This window comes from Lepisosteus oculatus, chromosome 7, assembly GCF_040954835.1.
Source record: "Lepisosteus oculatus isolate fLepOcu1 chromosome 7, fLepOcu1.hap2, whole genome shotgun sequence".
Lineage (NCBI taxonomy): Eukaryota > Metazoa > Chordata > Actinopteri > Semionotiformes > Lepisosteidae > Lepisosteus > Lepisosteus oculatus.
In genome coordinates this window covers 12,297,359-12,324,874 of record NC_090702.1, presented here as the reverse complement: position 1 = coordinate 12,324,874, position 27,516 = coordinate 12,297,359, and the positions used below count along the sequence as shown (strand labels likewise).

At 37.4% G+C, this 27,516-nt stretch overlaps 1 protein-coding gene across 4 annotated transcripts in view; it reads right to left on the bottom strand.

The window, feature by feature from the left end:
• tspan9a (tetraspanin 9a) overlaps positions 1 to 27,516 on the bottom strand; it is a 191,615-nt gene that overhangs the window by 157,984 nt on the left and 6,115 nt on the right. Inside the window, exon 2 of one of the 4 annotated variants that reach the window (XM_015353235.2) lies at positions 5,034 to 5,088. The exons of the other annotated variants lie outside the window; for them this stretch is intronic. The gene's annotated coding sequence lies outside the window, so the exon portion shown is untranslated. The remainder of the gene's footprint in view (positions 1 to 5,033; positions 5,089 to 27,516) is intronic. 4 annotated transcript variants of the gene reach the window in all.

The following is a 27,516-nucleotide window of genomic DNA, read 5'->3' as shown; positions in this document are numbered from 1 at the left end:
ATTGGGATGTTATTCATGGACTCATAAGGTACCACAAACAGCAGAAATGTAAAATTAAACACACAAATTAACAGTCTTACATCTGGTACTGGTAACATTATAGAAACAACAGTGATGACTCAACTAAAAGATTTATAAAAAAATGAATGGAAGATCTTGCTTGACTTGATTAGTATTAATTGAAAAGTAACAAAGACAGCTCAAGATCTAAAGCATAAAAAGTACAGACTGAGAACCAAATAACACACTCAATGCTAATTTATAGGATATACCTCTAATTAGTTAGAGTTAGATAATACTTTATGATCCTGTAGGGAAATTGATGTGTTACAGCAGTCCAGCCCAAGACAAGCAAAAACAGACATCAGAATAGTTATAAAACAAAAGACAACAAAATAAATAAAAATAATTAAATACAAAGGTGTGTGCAAAATGTGATGATCATAGTCACTGTAAAAACAATAAAATATGTGCAAAATGTGCATAGGTTTATACAGACTGATTGTCCAAAAAGTACAATGGAGCAAACATGCTGTCCATAGACGAGCAAATGAAGGGCTAACAGTCCTAGCCTAGGGCAGCGTTATACACCCTGACAGCCGCCAGGAGGAAAGACCTGTGGAAATGTTCCCTTGAACACCATAGCTGGAGCATTCTGTTGCTAAAAGTGCTCCGCTGCCCAGTAACAGTCCCATGAAGCGGATGAGAGGTGTTGTTCATGATGGCTGTGAACTTGGTCAGCATTCTCCTCTCAGCCACCACCTCCATGGGGTCAAGGCTCATCCCCAACACAGTGCCAGCCTTCTTGATAAGTTTATTGAGCCTATTTGCATCTTTTGTCATGATGCTGCTGCCCCAGCACACTACAGCATAGAAGATGGCCGCCGCCACCACCACTGATTCATAAAAAATGTGTAGCAGTGTTCCACACACACCAAAGAACCTGAGTTTCCTAAGAAAATAGAGTTGGCTCTGACCTTTCTTGTACAGGGCGTCCGTGTTACCAGACCACTTCAGCTTATCATCCAGGTGTACCCCTAAGTACTTGTAGGAATGTACGCCCTCTATGTCCTCACCCTGGATGGAAACAGGGTTCAGCGGAGACTTATTCCTCTGAAAGTCCATGACAATTTCTTTGGTCTTGCTGGTGTTAAGCTGGAGATGGTTAAGATGACACCCCTCCACAAAGTTGGTAATCAATAATTAGGTAGATGTAAGCAAAGATATACTGCAAGAATCGATGATATGCCTGTTGCTGTTCCTTATCTATATAAAATATTTAAATTATGGGAGTGGCTAACTGAGGGAATTTAGAAAAAAAGATTTAATAACAAAGATTGGAAAGACACTCAGCAAATTTAACACTGATAGGCACACACACTATATGTAATAATTAAGTACGAAAATGCATACGGTATACACACTGCATCAGTGATTCTGAGCTGAAGAAAGCTAAGCATGAATAGAACCTGAGTGTAGTATAATGATTTTCAATAAACCTAAGGGATACCAAATTAGAAACAGGGACACAGTTAAATGTTTAACAGCATATACAGTATGACAGAATTAAGCAGTACCACTGCACAAAATAAAGGATGACACGTCTGGGATTACATCGCGAGAAAGTATGCCATAACTGCTTGTTTGCTTTTGATCCAGGAGAGCAAGATATACAAAGAAACAAATGAGAAAAGAACATAATAAAATGATACATAAAAAAACAGGAAACTCAGTATAGTTAACATCATTGCTGCAACACAAACTGGACAAAAAACTTAATCACTGCAGTGCCAAAGAAGATACATTTTAGCAATGTCCTACCCTGCCACCCCTGTTCTGCAGGTAAGTATAACCCACACAGGAAGTAACATACTGTAACTTGTAAGTGTGGAGACACTCCAACCCAGAATGGTGAACATTTTAGAAAAAAATACCATTCAAGTATTACTTTTCAAGGAATACTAATTCCACTCACTCTAATCCTCTATATTTCTATTTATCAGATTTTTCAACATTTCAAAAATCTAAAAAAAACAGGTAATGTAAATAATAACCGTAAAGAAAAAATCATCATAGCTTGGTCCTGTATTTGCTTATTTACATTTTACTTAGAATCTATCTAATCATTTTAGTGATACTACCTTGATTATGTGCAGTTTTTGATCTATGAAGTCTGCACAAATGTAAATCTATATCTGTAGATCAGGAAAATTTTCACATAAATCAAATTATTAGTTCAGCTAAATCACTGGGAGCTCAGCTGCAGTGAACAGCAGCTTTGCACTGGGGTCGAAAGAAATACAGGGATCCACTGGGACTGGGAAGCCCTACTTTTAGCAATGTCAGCTTCAAGAGCATCCAATTAGGACACACATGTTGCGGTTTGAATTCAGTCAAAACAATTGAAATTAAAGTATATTTTAAAATTGAAGGTCAAAATATTATTGCCTATCTTTTTAAATATTCCTCTCGGAAGCACACAGTTTTATAAAACAGTTGAAGACTCAAGCTACTGTGCTGTCATGTCAATGGGTGAAGGGTCAAAAATGTCTAAATCACCTTGCTGAGCAGACAGACAAGGATATTATGACAGATGTCAGGGAAATTCTAAGGTGTACTCTATGAAGATAATTTGTATAATGTATGACCAGGGATATTTAACTACAACTCCACTTGAACTGGCTCACTCTTCTTTATTTATGATGGAAACAATGGCAGCAGATTGGATCATTATGTTTACAGAAATATTCTACTTGTAGAACATACATTTCTTTCTTACTGGGCATTGCCTCACCATGCAGCATGACAAACAGCTAAAACATATGTACACTGCAAACTGGAGATCATCAGAAGAAAAAAAAACAAGTTAATCTTTAGATGTAAATCCAATCTTATGTAGTTTTTCTAACTATAAAACATAAAAGAACAAGAGGTGAGTGGTGTAGTCTAACACATTCACAAATGTAGCTCTGTCTGCATGCATAGGCTGCAAAAGAACAGATACAGGTTGATTCCTTGCCCAATATTTACATTGGTGAGACAGGAAGGAGACTGGGGAACTGATTCAGGGAACATGTCAGGGCTGTGAGGATCAAAGCTCTCCAAGCCCATAGTTTCTCACCTCCCACGGCTATGATCATCACGATCTCTCCATCTGCGTTCACAAAGAGGGGTTTCAGAACTTCCTAAGGCAGAAAGACATCCAAAACCAAAATTATCCTGAAACTAGGATCACACCTTCCCCCTTATCTTAACAACAGACTTGCTTCCTTCTAATCCTCTCTATTCATGCAGGATTCATACTGTACCTCTCTTGACTTTGCACCTCCTGAGTGTCAATACTGCTTCTCTCCTGCTCCCGCCTCCTCTCCAGTCTTGTGTTTTATTCTCCTATGCTTTTTCTACTGCTTGTTTTCCTCTCTCCCTCACACATGAAGAAGGCTCCACAGCCAAAACATTGTTTCTTATCAGCATGAAATAAACTGTTGCCTGTTCCTTTGCAGCCTACACATGCTGATGCAACCACCTATAGTGGATCCGTAATTATTTGGACAGTGACACAATTTTTGTTGTTTTGGCTCTGTACTGAAGCACAATGGGTTTGAAATGAAACAATGACCATGAGGTTAAAGTGCAGAATGGCAGCTTCAATTTGGTCGCTTAAAATGGGACAACTATGTATAAAAATGGGCTGTTGATTCCTACATGGATTACCTAATATAGACGTAAATACCCTGAAATTAAAGAATCCACTCTTATGATAATGCATCAGATATGTCTGGGAAACACAAAGCCCAGCAAAAAAGAAGTGAAATCCAATACTTTATTGTGGTGAACATTCATGAAATGTGGTTGGTAAAAAGGCACCAGAATGCCGTATTGATGCCAGATCATTTTTCAGGATTTGCACAGGACTATACTACTTCTTCTCTTCTTCTTCATATCACTGGGATATACATTCTATCAAAATTTAGGGAAGAATGTCAGTTGTCAAAACATTGTCAGATACAAGGTGGTCAGCAAGACATAAGGATTCTAGAATGAAAGGACATATGCAGATAAAGAAAGCTCACGAAACAATGGCCCACCTTCAGAAAGCAGACATGTCCATAAGGTTTAGCAGTCAAAAAGATCACATAGAAACAGAAACTCTAACTGATTTGTGAGATGCAGACGTAATTTAACTGGTGGTCATTTCTTCAAACCCTTTCTAATGAAGCATGTACTGTACACTTCACAGTTGTCCAGATTTGAAAACAAAATCTAAAGCGCTAGGAGACAACAACTGCTTTATAGGATGTCTAGGTCACTTTGCAGTGCATCTTCAAGACAGATTTCATACTGAGACTTTCTTACAAATTGTGGATAAGCCTTGGAGCATACATTAAGTTCTTTCTGAGAGGAAATGATTCTCTTTACTGGATTTGGAAACAAGAAGACTGCTTTGAAACATTTTGCCTCATTACACACCTGTGAAATTCAAACTTCCAAATATTGCCACAGCTTTGTATATTTAACTTTCCTTGACTTGCAAAAAAAAAAACCCCGGGAAATGGTCATTCTCTTGTAATGCGACTCATGAAGAATGAAAGGAGGGCCACCATAGGCCTGAATCATCTCAATTGCCTGACTATCATGTCTACAGAATGTGAGTTTGGAGAAAACTGTTCTATAGTTTCCAAGGCAGAGATCAAGCAAGAGAAGATATTGAAGTGGGGAGTCAGTTTTTATAGCTTATTATTTATATCGTACTGCACCTAACTGTAATAGAGTACCAACAAAATGTAAATTACCACTGTAAAATGTTTTTTTAATTTTGTTATGGGATCTGATATTTTAATCCTTGGGGTTCAGATCACACAGATGCTATTGATCTTTTGTTAGGTCAGGAACATATATAAAACACTTTAACTTTTATCTCCACCAGTCTCAATGTTGTAAAAAAAACAACGTTTGGTAATCCAGTTGCACTAACACTGCACATACTGTACCTGAATGACATACTACAGTATTGTCTTGCTTATATACTTTACCAGGTATGAAGCAAGTGCACTGGGTGAGAAAAGGGGCTTCTTGGGCTCTTTTGACCTAGGAACAAATATATCCATATCAAGCCTTGAGTACTGTACTTATCATTTCATGTTCACAAACACAAATGGCTTCACCATAAATTAAAAATAACATTTCTGACTGGTCCAATATTTTTGGAGGGCACTGTAAGTACCATATGATTGTGATGAGAATTTCTGGTCTTTAGTCAACACCACACCACATGTTAGAAAGATTTAGGATTCTCCCCCAAATATAATTTTAGCTTTCCTATCCTATTCCTTTTTGTTTAATACAAAATGATCTCATGTGTACTGTATCTAATAATAAAATGTTTTAAAGCAATAATTCCAAATGCTTTTCTTAATTAACAGATACAGGTTTAACATATGATTATTCTTTCAATTTATAACAAATGCTTAAAAACACTGACTTCCCGTTCAGTAGTCTTCAGTTTAGGGCACAACACATATGGGTAAGTGAAATTATGTTTTTATTTACTTCATTAAGATGAAAGATGGTAAAGCAACTTACTCTGAAAGGGAGTTAGTAATAAAGAAAAGGTCAAGAAAAGTTAAGACTGAGCTGAATTTTTTCCAAGATGCTCTGACTGTGCAGTCCAAGATCCACTGCTTACATGCAAAACTAGTTCAAGTTGGTGGGAGTCAAGTGTAATTATTTGTTTTGACCTTCAAAGTGTATACATCATATGTTAGTATAACTTTTTAATGCACTAATTTGCATTATTAGCCAGCTTGCATTTTTATTTTTTTCAAAATCTACTGCGTTATAGGAAATCCATAGCAGTATTCTAGAATATTTAAATGTTAATTTTTTGTTTTTCCAACACAAATGACAAGCTACAATGAAATTATGCTGTGCAGAACCTAAGCTTCTAAAGCTGTGCATAGTTTAATTCAGTGACCATCTAGTAAAACAAATTTTAAATTTACTACTTAATGTGGTTTATTTTCCCCTCTTACAAACTAATGATTTACTCTTTGTTTATCCAGCTGAATGAGAGCTTGGACAGGAATGATCCTAACTGGAAGGTAACCACATCTGGCACACAGAATACAAGGGATTTATCAATCACACAGGATCTCAAACATAAGCAAGGAAGAATTATAAATAGCTTTTTAAAGCTCTCCATTTCATCATCGTCATCATTCCATACTCTGGGAATTTTCATTAATGAGTGAAAAACAATTTTGTGAGAGTGTGTTGTTTTCAAAGGTGTAAATGGCTTGCAAACACAGAAAAATGTGGTATTATATTATATATATTTATATTACTCTGAATGACCAATTTGTACTGCGGTGTGCAAAAAGGTAGTAAAATAAATAAAGCATTTCTTTGGACTGGTAACAATCACATTCCTGATTAATACTCTGTGTTAATCTTGTTAACAGCTGGGATACCACATCCGATTTTTCATGCTCAGGATGGTAAGAAACAAAAATTGGTTCTACTTAATATGAAAGGAATTTTTCATTTTTACTTTATGTACTGTAGAATTTTAAGATCTACACTTCAGATAACTACAGATAAATCCTGTTGATTTTCGTGGCAATGATCTTATAATAACGTGTTCCAGGAAATAGCTCTTAGTTTAGCATTCAACTACCTGTCAGGATTATCCAGAAAGTTCCTACTTCACAAGAGATTCTCCTCAGTTTGCTATTTCTAGGGGCACTCATCAGGGATGCCTTGTTTTTGGAACCTCACCACAGTTTATTTTTCAGCCTACTTCATCAGTGATACAGTATGTGGAGCTTGTTATTTATATAATCTGATGTGTCTATTTATTCAATTATGATTCTTCCAAATTAAAACAAAGGGTGTTTTACTTACAGATGGAATGTTGATTGTGAGTATTGACACCAATAGCTTTTTCTGTATTATTAATGCTGCTCATTATATGTAGATATTTGCCCCATCCCTAAGGCCTCTGCTCACCATTTTGGATGATTTGGGTGCTCCATCAATGTATAAAATGAACTGGTTCTGAATTACTGCCATGGAAGTTTGCAAAGGAGAAAGCGTGCATAACTCTGTGTAGTTCGGGTGGGTAGCTGCGTCAGCATGCGTAGGCTGCAAAGGAACAAGTAATAGGTTTATTCCATGCTGAAAAAAAGAACAAAAGAAAACACAACATTACACCTGAAGAAGGCTCCACGGCCAAAACGTTGTGTTCTCTTTCTTCTTTTTTTCAGCATGGAATAAACCTATTACTTGTTCCTAACTCTGTGTAGCTGCTCAGGTGTACAAGATTAAAGAATAAATCTCATTACAAGACTCTTTTCATGCCATTATATTAAACAACTTTAATAAGATTTCTAAAAAGTTAGATGCTGATCTGAATAGAGTCATTTTTCCAATTCTCTTTAAGCAAGGAGCTTTACCAAGTTTGCACAATGGAAAAGTAAATGTATTTCTCTTTTTTGTTTCATTATTTGATTTCCTTATCTGGGGCATTGAGATATCTTGTATCTTAGAATATTGAAATTCATATGGAGGAGAACAGACCACATATTAAATTCTCAAACTTTTGATTTCTTTCTGCTCCTTGGTGCTGTGTTTATTGTCTTTTTTAACACTGATAGTTCTGTATCTTACATGATTAATTACAGAACTTGTGAAAGTTTTAAACTAAAATATCTATTAGGTACTGCAGATTGTATTGTGGCCAAAAAACTATGCACATTGAGATTTGGTGTTTAGCAGAAAGATTAATGAAATCACTAAAGACATGTTATGTGCCATCACCCTTTTTCCATAAAAGGGAAACTCTTATGGGAATACATCTACTTAATTCTCCTTTCTCTTTTTTCAAATTGGACTAAGAAAGAGATTTACTTTAAAACAGATATTTTTCATGACAATGATCTTAGCCTCTTCCAAGACTTGCAAAGATGAAAGATGAGCTTCCTGTCTCATCTTCCCTTTTATACATCCATCTCTGTTTTGCCAACATGTGTCTACTGCACTCCCAGGGTGAAAAATTTGTCTACACAACTAATGCATAATCTGTTTGAACTCGGACTAAAAACAAAAGGAATTGGCTTCAGGAAAAAATCTTTACCCAGTATAAGCCAAAATAGAATCTTCAATTTTGTATATGAAGCTTTTTCCTGGGATAATATAATTTATGTCTTTATCTTGGGGACCTTTCCACATGCACTGAACTAGAATTAGCATGATCACTGGAAAAATAACACTGGAAAACAGCTTTCACCTCGAGAGTGTACCTTCATGTACATGAATGCATTAATTTATTACCTATTTCATATTTCAGATAATCAGTCACCTGCTTGCAAACTAATGACAGGGATTAATTTCCTCCTAATTAACCATTTTTCTTATATTCTTAGTTTTGAGATACAATGCTGATTGTCCTAAAACAGTGACATCAGTCATAGTTTACACCTATCAAATAAGATTTGCCATTTTATCTGTTCTTTGGAACAAAATATTGTCATAATTTTAAACTCAAGGGATTCGTTTCACTAGTGTGCAAGCCTTTCATACTCTAGAATATTAAATATTTAGCTTCCCAAATATGCAAATATGAAACAAAAATACATTGTTGCGAGAAACTAGCAACAGATGGATTTCAGAATTTAAACTGCGTGTTAAGAAGATTTTTTATTATAACTGTGATGTTGGAAGTTGCCTTGGGCTTGTTACAATATTTTACATTGCTTAACAATTGGTATTTTGGAACATGAACATTCTTCTTACATAATAGTGAACTACTACAGCTTATACATACAAGATGGTAAAATGCTGTCTAGTATTATGTTAACAAATATGCCAAACAAATTCGTCTGACTGGAAACCATTGGGTTGGGCGTATTAAAATCATTCAGCATAAGATCAAACTTTCTATGAACCATTTTACAGCCAAGGAGGCTTCAACCAAATCTTGGCAAATACCAGTGAGAAAACACAACAGCAATTCAGAACACACTTTCTAATGCAGCAAGTAGTGCTTTGATCTGGAGAATCATCAAAGCTCCAGTAGGCATTAAATGTATTAAAATCATAAATGACATGTGGATTTATGCGGCTACTTCTTAAATGTTGCAGACACCACCGCTATCTAATGTACAGTGGCATTATTATTGCTGGAAAACCTTTACCTAATGGAAGGCATGTGGACTGTAAAATCCACAGCTGAACCAGTGTAAAGGGATCTGTTAAAGTGTCAGATTGTTCAAACAATTATTCTTTGAGGGAGTCAAACTTTCAAGGGTATTAAAAAGTTCCAATTGTCTCACCATGACTATAACAACCACATTTACTTTACAGGTCATTGGATAAGCCTCCCAGGTGAAAAGGTTCATGTCTGAAAATCATCAAGACAAGGCTGGCTTGATAATTTTTCCCCATTTGAAATCGGTCACAGAAAGATAATATTAACATATGGAAAAGCAGATTACAAGATCCTTTAAATGATCTAATTCAAAAGTAAAAATCAAGATTGTTTGCGAAAGTGAAAAGGATATGCTAATACCTCAACATAAGTGAAACTTAAGTTATATTGTCACCCTGGAGAAAACGTGGTTTCAGCTACTATGAATTTCAAAATGGAAATGACAAACAGGACAAAAATGCAATACAGTGCTTCTAGTGAACTGCATTTACAGTGAATTGCATTCAGAAAATACATTTATTCTGCATGTAATTCATTGCCTTCGAGTGGAAGCACATACTATCTGCATTTTAGGACCCAATTCAAAAGTTTTCACTGCCTTGTTATCATCCATTTTTATCTGTTTATATATAAAATAAAGACAGTCAACACCTATGTTGCTGAGGTACTACCACAGAGAAATGTCAAAAGTGCAGGCACATGTACAGCATCTCAAAAGCTTAATATATTTCTACAGGAAATATATATGGACCCATAGCTGAATTCCAGAAACTGTCAACCTGCAAACATTTCAGCATTTCAGTTCATGCTAATTATGGGGCTTTTTGCACTAAAAGCAGAAAATACATTTCATCTTGATTAGATAGCCTTTGTTTCAAAGATTGTGATCGACCTGACTGGCAAAAATGATAATGAATAGAGACAATGCAAACAGATTACGTTAAATAATGAATTGTCTCAAAGATATCAATAGGATTCTTTTAGGCAAAGAATGGGAAATCGCTTATTAAATGTATAAAATGAATATTTTCACTAAAGAAGAAACCGACAACAATACCTCAGGCAGCACCACAGGGGCGGAGTGGTGGCACTATGGCTAAGGATCTGCGCCTCCGGCTGGAAGGTTGCTGGTTCAAATCCCGCAGTTGGCAGAGAAATCCTACTAAGTTGGGCCCCTGAGCAAGGCCCTTAACCCCAGCTGCTCCAGGGGCGCCGTATAAATGGCTGACCCTGCGCCCTGACCCCAAGCTTCTCTCCCTCTGTGTGTGCGTGTGCACGTGCCTGTGTGTCTCATGGAGAGCAAGCTGAGGTACACAAAAAGACAAATTCCTAATGCAAGAAATTGTATACAGTATGGCCAAAAAAGTGATCTTATCTTATCAGGCTGAGCAAAGAAAGTGCTATATTAAATAGTATAGAAGAGGCCAAAGTGTTCTAAGAGCACTTAAAAAACAGCCCCATGGACTAATAGTATTTAATAGTATTTTACCAATTGTACTCACAAAAATAAGAGATGTTATTCACAGACCATGAGAACTTCAAAACTCAGACAATTCAGACAGAGTGGAAAATTACTAACGGAGTATCCATCCATAAAAGGGTGACAAAGCCAAACCATTCAGTTTTGAATAAATCTTACTTCCATTACATATAGGGTAAGAATAATAATAAGAACTAAACAAGAAGATAATCTGCATATGTACATATCCATGGCAATAAGGTTATTAAAAAAAAACTAATGTCTTGCCCAAACAGCAACACTGAACTGGACAAAAGCCATAGACAAAAAAGACAAGGTTAGTCTTCCAGGACTGACTGTTGGCTCAAGGCCACACAGCAATCCAACCTCCTGGGTGCTAACAGGCTTGCACTGCTGTCAGTGAGGGACACCCATCCATGCTGAATGTCCACTACGAGGCTATGGAGCCTGTGACAAATTAAAATACAAGTAGCTCGAAAGTGAGCTGGTTGAAAAAGTCTGCCTTCACATGACTCAACATCTCAACCTGCATTGCATACCCACAACAAATTATTTTAAAATAAATCTTTCGGACCAGTAGATGGTATTCTTCCCTCTGGACCAGTTTCAATACACTGTACTACAGGAGGTGCTGTCCTTCAGATGATGCATTAAACCGAGGTCTCAAGTTCTTAGTAATTAAATACCTCTTGGCAGCTTTTGAAAGAGTAAAGGTGTTAACCCCAGTATCCTGCCTAAATTCCCCTCACTGGAATTGAAAACTAACAGTGATAACAGAGGAACTCCAATAATGGACAATCTGGCCTTACTAAAGTTCCCCATTATTTCAACTGCTAAAGTAATTTCTCACGAAATTTCCTCCTAATGTGTTGCTTAGTGGGATTGCAAACTAATAATTGCTGGAAGGCCGGTATTTCTGCAGGATTTCTTTCCAACTCAGCTTTTAATGAGCAAAGCCATCTGATTACCGACTTGACAGATTTCCCCAGTTTTTCAGATGCTGGTGCTGCAAAAGTGACCTTGTTACCTGCAGAAGAACACTGACACTCCAGAACCAAGATTCCAGACCCCTGTGCTAGAAAAATGTAAGGAATTGTGATTATAAATGGCCTAAAATATAAATCAAGCACAATACATCATGATAAATGCGTGACAAACAATGCTAATACTGCCCACCTAAATAATCAAGCTTGTAATTGGCAGGAACAAAAACAGTCCTTTGTCCTGCTGAAGGACATGCTCAGCTGTCCTTTTTATGCATATTAATCTAGTTCAGGAAAACCCCATATTACAGAGCGTGGAGTAATTTTCTTTCACAGAGACCACAATCATCATGTAGATTAGTCATTTCAACAAATCATTATCAAGGTTCATTAGAAGACATCAAATGAAAAGTGCAAAGAGCACCAAGCATATAAATTACATCTACAACAGGATAAAACTGATACTTGTATGAATTATATTTCTTTTATGCCTCTTTGAAAGAAGATTATATTTTTAACTTCACTCACCAGTGTATCAGTTTTACAATAGATATTTCTTTAAATGCATTGAAATCCACTATATTCAAATTATTACAATAACAAAATGCATCTTCTTTAAAACAATACAAATTCTAAGGCCTAAAAGAACACATTCTTAAGTGTTATACTACAGTACACATATATTACTTTTCCCTGAATGCATTTAAAATCACTTCCAGGATTACATACAGTACACACACTTCACTGTGTAAAGTTTTACAAATCTGTAAGCTGAGAAAAGAGTTTTTATAACCCCAAGAAAACATTAAGACGTGATAAAAACATGACATGAAAAAATGATGAAGACTTCTAATTATTCACTAGTCTACTTGTCATAGTCATAAACATGGTAACCATGGGAGAAAATAAAAATAAAAAAGTTCTACACTCATTACAATATGTGGCTTGTATTCCATTTGCAAAATACAGGCTCCAGATTTTGTCAAAAAAATACTTTAACAAGCAGATTACATCGTTATATCCTAAGTGTCTCATCCAATAAATGCCTCAGCTAAGCCTGACTGATTATTTCTGCTACTCAGGGGCTGCTGCATTTTAAAACCTGACAACACCATTCACTGATTTGCTTAAGGCTGCCAGAGTTGGTTAAGGTGGAATTGGAATGCCACAGTATCCTCAAACCAGAATATACCAGCAATCCCCGTTGCTCATTAGGCTGTTAGGACACTGAATGATGAGCTATGTCTGTGGCTGGTATTAAATCTATATTTGCTTTTTCCACTCTAGGACAGTGTGGGAAAAAAGGATGGTTTGACAAAGCAGGCTTTGAAAGATTTCCCTGTCTGTTTGACTAGCAGGGGAAAAACTGTCTAAACATCCAGAGAGGTCGTCAGCATTTTGTATGCTTGCGTTCTCATCTGTAGTTCATTACCTTTTATAAGACAGCATGCCAAACAGGAAAAAAACTAACTATAGTAGTCCAGTGCATTGACATTTACAAAATCCTTCATTATTATTAACACTACTAGTGGGCATTTGACTAAAGTAATAAGAGTAAGTATTGTACCTTGGTCTAGGGTTCAATGCCAGTTCCCCACGCAGGATTTACAGTAAATCCATAACATTCTACATACAAGAACACACCTCTATCCTTATTCCACACCGCTGACATCAATTAAGACATCTTATTGGTATACTGGTTTTATAGCACTCGAATTTATGGATTAGTACTCCAAACCAATATGCTCTTTCAACATTTAGTGAATATGGCAAAACACATAACTTACAAAGACTGCAGCTCAGTATAACAGAATATAAAATGGCTGAAGATATGAACCACTATTCATGTTATTATTACTAGCTGTTTCTGCATAACTTTAGCAATCAGAACACAATTGCTCCTATTACCTTTTAAAAAGATGGAAAGTACAAAATTACATCCAGTGCTGCGGAAAGCAGATGGCTTTTTTACATAGGCCTTTTTTTTCCACACAGGTAACAGACAGTGAACAGGCACTGGTGGTCCAGGCTCAAGACAATCACAAGCACAGGCAACTCCAAGCTCAGCCGCCTAATTACAAACAGATTTCAGTAAAACATTAATGCCTGTTGTATTCTCCCAGTGACCCAAGAAAATAAGAGACAAGGCACTGGAGAGCTGAAGTTCATTTCTGTCAGGGTATATTTGCTATACAGGCTATTATAGCAGGAATACACAATTTTAAATAAATGCAGTAACCAGTGCTAATGATATACAAAGAAGCGATTGCATTCTCTGATAAAATAGTCTGCATTGTGAATCGGAGAATAAAAGAAGGAATTAACAGGTTATTAGATCATGTATCCTCAAGGCCATGTTACATTTTCCAGTCCCCAGTAATCTACAAGTATGTTAACCTTTGGCAATCAGTGTGTTTTGGATGTGCTATTCAGTTGTGTTTTGAGACATGAAGGTTACACAGGCCTCTGTGGTACTTACTCAGCTGAACCTTGATTGTTTAAAGATTTTACTTTCAATTATTAAAGCAATAACATTTTAAAATACATTAAATTTAACTCACCGTTTCTTAATATGACCTTTACACAACTGGCAGATATTGATAGTGTTCTTGTCAAAATAACCAGACATTACCTTAGAGTGCTCTGAATCCTTACCCATTGTGAAATGCTTAACATCACAATCATCAGATATTTCAAAGCATGAGTCAAAGCATATACAATGAAATGTGTCATACTTAAAGGATGAAAAAGCAATTGTAGGGCTTTGAATTCTGAAATTATTCTGAAGTCTTTGAATTTGTAAATAATTTAAAATTAGTTTTACTGAAAAAATTCAAGTAATCAATTATTTAGTTATTGCTTTAATTCTTATATGACTTGCTTAAGATTTGAATGTTAAAAAAGAGGATGAGAAACTCTGCAACAGTTCTAATTACAGTATAGTGTGATTGAAACAGTTTATTGACATAACCCCCTTTGAAGTATTGCAATTTCAGCCAATCATACCACAGCAAGTGCTCAAAATCCAGACCAATCCAACTGCCTTTTCTGAAAAATGTCACTGCAGTTGCTACATCTCTTAAAATAAAAATATAATTTAATAAACAACACTTTAAAGTGGCTCACACTGAAAACTTGTCATTCTTACAGTATAACTGGTTTGTATTTTCAAACTTTCATAGCCGTGGATGGGAACTTTTCATCAATGTGCAAGAAAAGTGTTTTTTCCTCATCTGTGGTAGTCTTCACATTATCACTAACACTAGCCCCTGCCAAAGCTTTAATACACAAACTATCAAGTTAATATAAATTAAATCCTTCTTAACTTCCTGCTGAGAATAACCAATCATAACACTTTGATCTTGTAAGTGCTTCTCCAACATTTCCAAAAGTACTTAATTTTTAATTCCTATCTGGTGTCCTGCCTTCTGTACATTCGTTCCTGGTGTATCTGGCTTTCAATTTGTAGCAATTATGTCATGGAAAATCACTATCTGTTGCAAGAGTGTGTATTAATAGTTGGCTGAGGAAAATCTGTTTCAAAGGTTATACCACTTTTTTTAGTCTTCGTATAATGTGTGTCAAAAACTGAGACACAGAAAAAACTGGCATAGAGGGAAGGGAGCACAGCATGTATTCAACTGCATTATTTCACTGTGCTTCAAGCACTCTTGGTCTACTTTGGCCACTTTTCAGTTGGGCATTTCTTCTGTTAATCAGTATCATGCTTCAGAGCACAATCAGTAGGACTAAATTAATATTTTCTCTACAGCATGTTTAATTGTGAAACTGATTGTATCACTGAATAGATCAAGTTTCTGTATTTGTCTTCATCTCTTGATTGAAAAACCATTTTGTTGCAACTTATAACCTTCTGAACCCCATGTTTAAGGGGCAGGGTCTTGGAAAATGTAAAGTGCTTCTTTATCTGGACACTACAATTTAAACCTTCAGTGTAAATGGCTGTGTTAGACCTTGATTGCACATAAATAATGTCGCGCTGCTACAATAAACATACTAATTTAATTTGCTAGTATCAACCTTTACAGGTCACATGTTCCAGAAAATGTCTTTTACGTGTGGAGTGTTGTCTTTTCCCGCTGACTAATCAGGAAATTCACAGACTGGTTATGACTCACTGTTAAATTGAGAAAAGCATGAAGCAGGGGTCTGGGTGGGAGGCTCTATTAAATGTGTACTCCCTAGCTTGTCATTGCAGACAATTTGTTCTCGCTTTACTTATACAGATAAATACATTACATTTATTTTAATTAAATTTTATTTTTTTAAATTTTAATTGAAAATATTTTTACTTCACATAATACTTCTAGTTACCTTCAAGCAATCTACCAATCAGCAGGCTGAAAGCATTTTCTTTGCAGATACAAATGTTGAGTTTGCTTAAAATTGAAATAAATAAAAGTGTGGTAAAATGAAAGATCAATCATGGCTAACTGGGATACGCTTGAGTGACTAACTGTTGCATCAATACTATATAAGCTCATTACTGAGAGGGTTGATTAGGCACAGGTGATAAAGTGATTAAATCACTTGAATTTGAAGCGTTTTGAAAATTTAAAAAGAAAAAGCAATTTGCCTCACTTGTCAAGACAGCAACTCATTTCTGTCATCGGTATATGTAGGAAGCTGGATTAGAACTAAAGTGGACTCACCAGCAGTGGAGCCAAGTCCTCTTTAACAATGAACAATTAATCAAAGTTTTGCATAGACCACCCCAATTGTGTGTGTGGTGCGGACATGCAAAATGAGACGCAAGTGTGTTGGTGTGGGAAGGAGTGTAGTCACTACAAAGCTCCATTTGCAGTGATTGATGGCAAGCTGACTGCACCTCGATCAAGACCTGCACTTGCTACCTTTTCTGTGGACTAATCCCCATGTGACAATACAGGACAACACAAGGCTACTCAAGTAACAACTCATTTCTTGTAAAATGAGGAGGAGAATGATGCTGTGGATAATAAGGGCACCTCAGTCGCACATCAGACACAATGTTTAGTGAATAATTACTGCACTATATCAGATGATGGAATGTTAACCATAATTACTTCCTTACTTTTTGAAATACATGTTGCTCATCTGGTACAGCTTTTTCTGCAAGCTATTTTAGAAGAATGTGGGTAGCATGCTGATCTGTTCATTTGAATAGTAAAACAACATCTACCGTGTTAAATGTGATGCATTACAAAAAAACAATATAAAACAGTAGTAATGCTGGCCAAATACTGTTCTTGGCTAGGGTCAATACCAAAGGTTCTCACAGAGAGGTCGACCAATATTAACCAGCCAGTTGATATCTTTCAAACTCTAGATTAAAATGCTGATTTTTAACCTGCCCCTGGGGTGGCTAATTCATATTGCCTGACACCAAGGACGATAACATTTTCATCCAGGATCAATACATTTTGCCCATCTGACAAGAACTTTTTAAAATATAATTATGAATGCCAAACAACAGAATATTGCTTCTCAAAGAAAACTGCCTACCTAAAGAATTTAATTAGCAATAAATAATTAATTTGTCTATAAACTGCATAAACATTTAAGGAAATGATACTATTCCCAAGGTATACACTTTAATTCAATGTTCCTTTTACCACTGATATTGCTATTGATCACAAAGTCATATATTGCATTGTACAGAACAATATGAGTAGTTGTGTAGGGTAGTAAGAGTTAAACACGTTCTACAGTAGCTCAACAAAATAACCATCCCGGGATTTTTTTAAATGTAGGTACAGAAAAAAAAATGAAGACCATCAAAACAACTACCAATTCTGACTTCTTTTGTCCATGGAAAGTTTTGTGTTTGTATTTCACCTTTTTTATGTAGCCATTCTAGTATAATATTGTTCATTGCTGAATAACAGCAAAACCGTGTAATGCTGATTTGTGAATTTTGGGGGACAGAGATGGGGCAAGCAGATTTTTAAGAGGGGTAAGCGTATACTGTGTATCAATTCATTGAGAATATCTTGCCCCTTCTTTTTAGAAATTTTACACCCTTGTACAATTCATCTAAAAATAGTGCATCAGTGGAAAGCAGCCATCCAGAAAGTTACTTATCCAGAGCCTATTCCTGAAGCAAAGGGCACAAGTGTCCCCCCACTGGATTTGACTGCAGAACGGAAATTTGGAACAGCCAATCAGATCTAACAAAAGGGAAATTCAGGAAAGCCAATCAGATCTTAAGATGTGGGGGGATACCAATGAGCACAGCTAGGCCATGCAAGCGTGCATCTCCCTTCACCCCAGCATAAATCAGACTGCTGAAAATGGAGAAAATTATGAGGCAAGCTTGAAAAGGAAACTAATCCGGACTGTCTGTCTATTTAACCTGGGAAATGAAGGAGGGATAACTAACTCTCGAGATACAATTAAGAAATTAAATGTCTGTAAAACTTCTAAGCAGCTCAGGATTTCAACAGCAGATGCTTTCCTGAAAAAAAGGCACTTGTGCAAGCTATTTATATGGCTGTGCCTAATTATTGTGTAAACTAACTGTTTGATAATGCTTATCGATTTCATGCAAAATGTAAAGGTTAAGAGTGGTGTTAGTGGTGGGTGGTGAATAGTGAGGAAAAAGGAGTCAAGGAGTCACGTTCACATAGATGCATCTGGTCTGCTCAGTTATTTTCAGTCCTTCTATTGTCAGTAAGCCAATCAAATGACATTATAAAGCCTCATAAGCAGCATTACATATATTTTTTCTAATTAAGTGTTTTAGAACATTAGCATTGTTTTAGTTATACATTTTATTTATTAAATGTTGAGGTTGATAATTCTACCATTTTTATTTTATACAATTACTCTTTTTTATAAACAAAGTGCAGTTACACTGTTTTTATTCTTTAAATGCTATTGTTTCACCTTTAGGTGACTGAGAACTGTCTCTTAGATTTTGGATGACATTTGTACACTTGGAAGAGTAAACACTTCTAACTTCAAAAGAGAGAGGATGCTAACTGAGGTCTGGGGGTCCCTTAAGCAGAAACAATTGTCAAGTTTACCTTAGTATACCTAGGGAAGTTGTGGATTAATGATTGGCAAGGATCAGTACTGACACACACAGTATAAGATCACAGAAAGAAGGAGGAAGAAAGAGAGGCAACAAGGAGAAGAGAGGAGTCCAGAGGAGTTGAGACTTGAAGCTTGAGCCAGGTGAGAGCCCCTACTTCCTGATCATCCAAATCAAACCAGATGGACCTACAGTACCAGTCAAAGGTTTGAGTACACCTCCTTGAATCCAGGTTATTCATGTTTATATGTGCTTCAAACTGTATACACTTCTCTATAAACACTTATTTAATTATGTGATATCTGTACTTATAATTTTAAGTGAACTGCGTTGAAAGTGTTAATTTATCATTTTCAATAAAATGAACACCCAAAGCAAGCAGACTTCAGTCTGAAACCCAGCTTAGTTAGAAGTCAGAAATGTGTACAACATGGTGTTAGAACACTAAAAGAAGCTTGAAATTGTCTTTGTTAGATGTTCTCATAGTTAAATAGCATGTTACCTCATTAGGAACACGTCAGGCATTTTAAATCATTTTCTTGAAAGCAAAGGTCTCGCGGTGGATGTTGCAATGGGTCCATTCATTTCTGTAGCAACCTCTCTGATTTGTGAAACAACACCGCTGTGTCGGCTTGTCATTGCTCTAGCACCGTCTGTACAAACTCCAATGTATTTTTTCCAGTTGATGCCATTCTCTTCGATAAATTCATCCAGAAGCTGAAATATGTGCTCTCCTGTAGTTAATGTTGGTAGCGGCTTACAGAACAGAAAGTCCTCATGGGACGTACCCTCAAACTCCTATCTAATGTAAAAGAGCAAATTGGCCAAATCAAAAGAATCGTCTAATCACTGTTAAAGCATCTGCTCATCTTAACAGTACATCTGTGCACCTGCCCATGATGCCTCCCTGCCTGACGAGCTCAACACCTTCTATGCTCGGTTTGAAGCCAACAACACAGAACCATCAGAACTGCACCCTCCGCAGCTGACCAGCTGCTCTCACTGTCTGCAGATGAGGGGAAGAGATCTCTGCTAAAAGTGAACACACGCAAGGCTGCAGGAGCCGACGGCATACCCAGTCCTCGGAGCCTGCGCCAATCAACTGGCGGGTGTATTCACAGACATTTTCAACATGTCTCTGGCCCAAGCCATAGTCCCCACCAACTTCAAGACAACCACCATCATCCCAATACCAAGAAAACCACAGTGACATGTCTTAATGACTACCGACCGGTGGTACTAACACCTGTCATCATGAAGTGCTTCGAGAGGCTGGTCATGAAGCACATTAAGGACACCATTCCAAACACACTGGACCCATACCAGTTTGCCTACCGGTCCAACAGATCCACGGATGACACAATCTCCACTGCCATACACACTGCCCTATCCCATCTGGACAAAAAGAACACATACGCAAGACTACTATTCATCGACTTCAGCTCAGCTTTTAACACTATCATCCCAGAGAAACTAGTCAAGAAACTCAGTGCACTGGGTCTCAACACCACCCTCTGCAACTGGATTCAGGACTTTCTGACAGGCAGACCTCAGGGTGTCAGGCTTGAAAACCACACCTCCGGCACACTAACTCTGAACACTGGGGTCCCCCAGGGGTGTGTGCTTAGTCCATTGCTCTACTCCCTCTATACCCACGACTGTAAGGCCAAACACAACACCAACTCCATAATCAAGTTTGCCGATGACACCACAGTTGTAGGTCTGATCACAGACAATGATGAGAGGGCCTACAGGGAGGAGGTCAATTTCCTTACAATGTGGTGTGATGACAACAACCTCACCCTTAACATCAGCAAAACCAAGGAGCTGATCATTGATTTTGGGAAACTGCAAACCGGACATGCCCCTGTCCACATCAACGGGAAGTGGAAAGGGTCAGTAACTTCAAATTCCTTGGCATCCACATCACCGAGGACCTCACATGGTCTCTCAACACCACCTGTCTGATCAAGAAAGCGCAACAGCACCTGTACTTCCTAAGACGGTTGAAGAAGGCTAAGATATGCCCCCAGATCCTCACTAACTTTTACAGATGCACTACAGAAAGCACACTGACAGGCTGCATCACAGTGTGGTATGGCAACTGCAGTACTGCTGACTGCAAAGCCCTACAGTGGGTGGTGAAAACTGCCCAGTCCATCACTGAGGATGCCCTCCCATCTATACAGGACATTTATGATAGACGGTGCTTGAGGAAAGCTCTAAGTATCATCAAAGACCCCACACACCCCAGCTACAGACTGAATGATCCGCTACCATCTGGAAAACAGCACTGGAGCATTCGGGTCCGGACTACCAGACTCAGAAACAGTTTTTACCCCCGCACTATCAAACTATTAAACTCCAAGCCTCTCTCACTCTCACCTCACCTCTCACCTATGATCTGAACCTCACAGTACCTTCTTTCTTACCAAAAACCCAAACACACATTGAAAATCTACCTCTACCATACATGTCAAAAGCTCACTCCCCATAATTTCTATCCCTTTATTTCATTCTATTGATGCATTTTTTTTCACATAACCTGTTACCTTTTTGTTGTTTTGCACATTGCCTCTTGTTCTTTGCACACTGCCTGTTGTCTCTGTCTTTCTTTTGTTATACAATTGTATTGTATTCTTTGTACTACTTATGTCCGAGAGCTAACTAAATAGCTTTTCGTTAAACCATATACCTGTATATGAGAATAATGACAAACTCGAACTTGAACTTAACACGCTCTATCAGCGAACTTTTGATCTCATCCGCCATATCAATAATTCTACGAGTGGCTGTGTCTTTCAGGGGGAAGCTGATCGAGCTGTTTAGCAGTTTTTTCTCCACACATAATACGTGTCAGCTCTTTTCCCAGCAGTAAATAAGGTTTTTCTAAAATATTGTTGGGCTTACCTGCTACAGCAATCCTCAAGCTTGCATTTTTCCCCATTTCCGTTTCAGGAGTCCGTCTCAGAAGTTAAAAGAAGTTTTTATTTCATGCGCATGGAAGTGAAACACAGAGACACTCGATGTATTTTTCTCAAATTCACCTAGAACAGTTCTTAAATATTTTTCTGTTATCTACCACGCTTTCCTGTGTTCACACGATTGCCAGCGTTCGTAGCACACATTTCTATGCTTTCCTGTGCTTACAAGATTGGCGGTGTTCCAAAATCACGCATATTCTCCTACCTCCCTATTTGCTGGATACAGTTGGTCACTTAAGTTCGTAGCACGCATTCCTATAGCATGGTATAGAATTACATAGTAGCTCAAATATTAGCATGCGGTTTGCGGTATATCGTAGTACATACTGCGTATTCGACACGTGTTAAAATAGAAACTATGAAAACCTGTCCCGATTTTTCAGTGTACATAACAAAGTTCCAGGGTCATATGGTGTACCACCTGGCGGCGCTCCACGTACCACTCATGGTACATGTACCATAGTTTGAGAACCACTGTCTTAACAGTGTAAAATGCTCACCAGGTTTTTAGAACTGACTGTTAACCTAAATTGTTAAATGAAACAAACATCTAAAGTGTGAACAACAAGGCAATATTAGATACTTTATCTAGGGAAACTCTGCTGTGTCTGTAGTTTTGGTTTTGCAATTGCATCATACCAGGAAAACCTTAATCTTTTCCTTCCATTTAAAAAAAATCTGGAATCCCAGATTTGTATAGTTTAATGTGTGTATAATCTTTTCTTATAGACGTCTAAATTTATTTTCAGTTACATTTTCTCATTGCAGTACATCTCTTATTTAAGAGTTATGTATTTAGTACATCTGAAGACAACTTTAAAATCATCACTTACCAAGCTACTTTACTCTTGAAAATATGTTAAAAATACAAGCAACATCACAATTTGGTGGGCTTATTGTGTAGTGGGCTTATTGTGGTACAGTAAGCTCAGAACGCTTTTGCATCTTGGACACGATGGCATCTATAGTTAACAAGTTGTGCAGAAGGCCAATATAATTATTGACTGTTATCCCTAAATCTGAACTTCTTCAATAAGGACATTGATTTAGACTGTCAGATTTAAGTACGACAGAACTATGTCATCTTTCACTCCCATGGTAACTATCCTTAACAAATCAATGACTTGTGCAGATTAATATTTTATTTTTATCATGCATGTTAGGAATCTGTTTCTCTTACAGACATCCCAGTTGTTTTAACTATTTTTTACTGCAAGCATTATTTAAATCTTCTGACTTGTTTTCTTATCTTACGCACATATGTTTATTTGTTAATAGATTCACATTGTGATGAATGTTTTATGTTTGTCTTTTTCCCTGCCTGAAAAGACACTTTGCCATCTGGGACAATAAAGGAAGTAAGTAATGGTTGATGAAATGCTGGTAACTAACAGAGATGACACTTATAACCTAGACCTACTCACTGAACAATTTCAGAATCACAATTGCCTCAAGGACATTTCATTTACAAGGAATCTACATTTAGCAAAATATTTTTTTACATCATACACACACACAACTAACAGACATCATTAAGTCAGTGCACATACAGTATAATGAGGAATTCTGGTTGAGCAAAAATATAGCCCTAGGAGAGAAGCTGCTCACATACTGGGTGGTTCTGGTTTTAATAGACTATAATGTCTTCCTGAGGGACATTTATGAAGCAGGTGGTAAACTGGGTGAGAGGGGTCATCAGCAATCTCTCCTTCCAGCTTCTTTGCTCTGAAATGTACAGATCATCAATGGAGGACAGATGACAGCCAATGACCCTCTCCACAAAACACTTCTGTTTGCCTTTGCAGTGGGCAGATGTGTTGCCAAACCAAACGGTTATAGAGGCAGCAAGAATGTTTTCAATAATGACTCTGTAAAGCTATTAGAAGTGGTTGAGAGACACCACAGTTTTTCAGATGGTGTAAAAACAACATTCTCTCCGATTCCTTCTTAGTGATGCAAGTCATGTGCATATCCCATTTAAGGACATTAGAGATCATAATTCCCAAAAGCTTAAATGACACCACCACACTCACAACTACAGAGAATGCTTAGAATATAAAAAAATATTTAAACTTGTGAAACAATTATGTTTACTGGCATAGTTTAAATTAGATCTCCTTGCTATTTGCACAGTACAATTTTCATACTTTAAAAAAAAACCCTCCCATATCACACACTAACCAACATAAAATTGTTTCCTCTAGAGATTTGTGTATTCCACATGTGCTATCTGGCTTATCCATTAAAATGAAGGACATACAACATGTTATCATTTCATTAAAGGGCTACAGGGAAACAGTACAAGCTCTACTTACCTCCATCTGTATACCCCCATTACCAACCAGATACAAAGTTACAAGAAGTGAAATTATCCTTTCAATACTTAATTTAAGACAATGCTGCAATGCCAAAACACTTAACATTGTACTGACCTGGAAGACTTAATGTAACAAAGAGAAACGACTTGAGTGCCAGCGTGGGGATATTTAACACGTGTAAAAAAAACACAGACACAGAGCACAGAATTAATCACACAACCATGTGTTCTGTTTCTGCCTGAATTGCATACTGATGTGATAATGAGAAAGTGAGCAAAAGACCCGTATTCGTGTCTTGGCTTGAAAAACATTCCTCCAGCTGAAAGTGAATGATACTAACAGACTGCTTAGGCCCCTGTGTGCAGCCTTCCAGCAGCCAGAGCAAGAAGAGGTGAAAGCAGAGCCCACTGTAAATCCATCACCTCAATGCTTATTTTCTACATCTACAGTTAGTCTATTATTCCTGTTCAAACAGCATAATGGAAATGGCCAGCTCTTCTCTGCACCAGGGGCTCCAAGCATAGCAGTCAGCACCAGTTAGTGTAAAGGTTGACGGGAGACAGGTGGGCTAAAAATATCTGGGAAAATCCATTCTCAAGACAACCTACCCAGTAACACAGTAGCAAATTTGTCTCTGATCAGTGACGATTCTTTGTGCCAAATGTTTTAAAAGCAAATGCCATTTTACAAAGCTGTACGTTGAGGGCATTAAAAACCTATTTCATTACTGCCAAAGAGAAGAAACCATGACTGGAGCCATAGGACATTCAGCACACATGTATGGTTCCGACAGTACTTTTATTGTCCACTAAATGGCACATCAGAGACACAAAAGTAATTCAGTGTTTTCATTTCAGTGCCAGTTCCCAAGGCCTGTGTGACAGCAGTATTGAGGAAACCTGCTTGTAACAGAATTGGTACCCAGACACTAGCAGGCATTCAGTGATGCTGGTAAATGCCATGTGGTACAGGTGGTGTCTGTGACAGGCTAAAAGTGACCTGAAGACAGAGAAGTTCACCTGCACTTATTTGTTGACTCCCATGTTGGGTCGAGAGGAGATGCGAAAAACATGCAACTGGCAATTACAAATTTGGGTAGGGATCACAAAACAAATGTCAAATTCTAAATAAAAGTGTCTAAATAAAGGAAATACAAATGAAAACTTAGATGGCTCATATCCTTCTTAAAGAGACAAATTTATCCCAAAAATAACCTTATAATTATCCTAAAAAGAAACCATTTAAAAAAGGTTTCTTGCCCATGAGTGGTTTATGACCCTGCTAATCTCCTAAATGAATCCACAGAAATTCAGCCTCCCCCTGTGATAATACCTCCAGCAATAATCAATACCAGGAATTCCCAGTCCTTAAAGTGAAAAAATTAGCTACTTAAACAATAAGTTCTTCACAAAATACTGTGCTTGATTTATCCACCCCCTGTGACAGCAGGGTTTAAAGTAGCATGATATATGACCACTTGCTTCACTTCACAATTTCCTGTTGATAGTCATTGCTATTTTTTAACAAATACCCATTTTAACAAGTTGAAAAATACTATTACTCGAAATAAGAAAGGTTTTTAAATTGCTATCTGGCATGTCCTGACATTGTTTAGTATTTCATCACATACCAAAGTCTCTAGACTGAAAACTGGTGTGTTGTATGTAGCTTTCAGCACCTGCTGCAGACAGTGCTATTGCACCCCTGAGCAAGACAATTTACCTCAGTTGCTCGGGTCCACCCAGCTGTATAAATAGGAATGTACCGTATACTGCTGGGGTTAACCCCTGCAATAAACCGGAGTCCCATCCAGGAGGAAGGTATGCTGTCTAATCGCTTCACACCTAGAGACACCTAGAGACCAGCGTAAGCTTTGGCCTGATGAGCTGTTGTGTGTGGCTCAAATGGAATTACCTCACTAACATGAAACAAACTATTTGACATTTTAAAGGCTTACTATTACTTAATGAACAGTGTACTAATCAAGACTTCCTCAAGTTAAAAGAATAGCAATAGGGATAATATGGTAATACAAATGTAAAATGTGAAGTTCATTTTGTATGTAGTGAGACAGAAGCCTAAAAATAAGGTGAGAGAAAGAGAAGAAAATCACGGCCTAAGGTTTTAGAATGTGTGGTTGCACATCAATTACAGGCTCACATGATAACTTATGACGTTGAGCCATTTCAGTCCGGCTTTTGCTCAAATCACAGCACTGAGACTGCTCGTAAGGGTTGTGAATGATTTACTTAGTGTATGTTCCGTGATCTTAGTGCTGATACAGTAAAAATTCCAATCTGGTTTCCACCCAGGCCACAACACTGAAACTGCATTAACAAGAGTCGTAAATGAGACTTCTAAATCAGTGCTGCCTTTGACACGGTTGACCGCTCTGTTTTGTTACACAGGCTTGAGTTTGAGGTTGGCTTATGTGGAACCCCCCTTAAGTGGTTTACCTCATATTTAACTAATCGTTTTCATTATGTTCAAATATCTAATAATTGTACTGCTTCGTCAATGTCACCAGTTCAATTTGGGGTACCACAGGGACATGCTGCCGTTAGGTAGGATCATATGAAAACATAAGATTAACTTTCATTCATATGCTCAAATGAAAGACTCAAATATACATTTCGCTTACACCTAACGACAACCCGTCTATTATCACTTTAGTTAATTGCATTAATGAAGTAAAGACTTGGATGTGTGAAAACTTTTTGTTACTAAACTCTGATAAAACTGAGGTTCTGTTGTTTGGAGGCAACAATACTGATAGGACTACTATAACTTCAGCACTTAACTCAGAGGATTTAAACATTTGTCTCAAATGTAATCTACACATAATCTAAGCATCATATTAGACACAAGCCTCTCATTTAACTCTCATGTTAAAACAGTATCGAAAACATGCTTCCTACAGTTAAGAAATATTACTAAACTAAGGCAGTTTCTCTCCACTCAAGAAACAGAGGAATTAATACATGTCCTACGATCAGGGAACCCTCATCACTCTTTCAACACCTTTCAGCAAATTCAGAATGCAGCATCTAGAATTGTTACTAGGAGCACAAAGTACGACCATATAACCCTTATACCCAGCTCTCTTCATTGGGTCAGGTACAGGGCAGACTTCAAAATCCTTCTACTTATAAGGCTCTCAGAGGACAGGCACTTGTCTATCTAATGGAACTTATGAATGTAAACAATTCAAGTCACCCGCTTAGATCACAGAATGCAGTTCTTCTTTATATTCCATGCATTAATAAAAAAAACAGTTGGCAGTAAAGCCTTTAGTTACAGGGCCCCTAGCTTATGGATCAGTCTACCACCCCATATTTGGGATGCCAAGTCAATCTCAGTATTCAAAACCAGACTGGAAACCTATTACTTCAGCCTAGCCCACTCACACCTTACATCATAGCCTGCTGCAATCATGGCTGCTGGTGCTGCTGTACATGCCATTGTGTGTCTCTGTGTTGGCCCACCAGGTAGATACAGTACATCTGT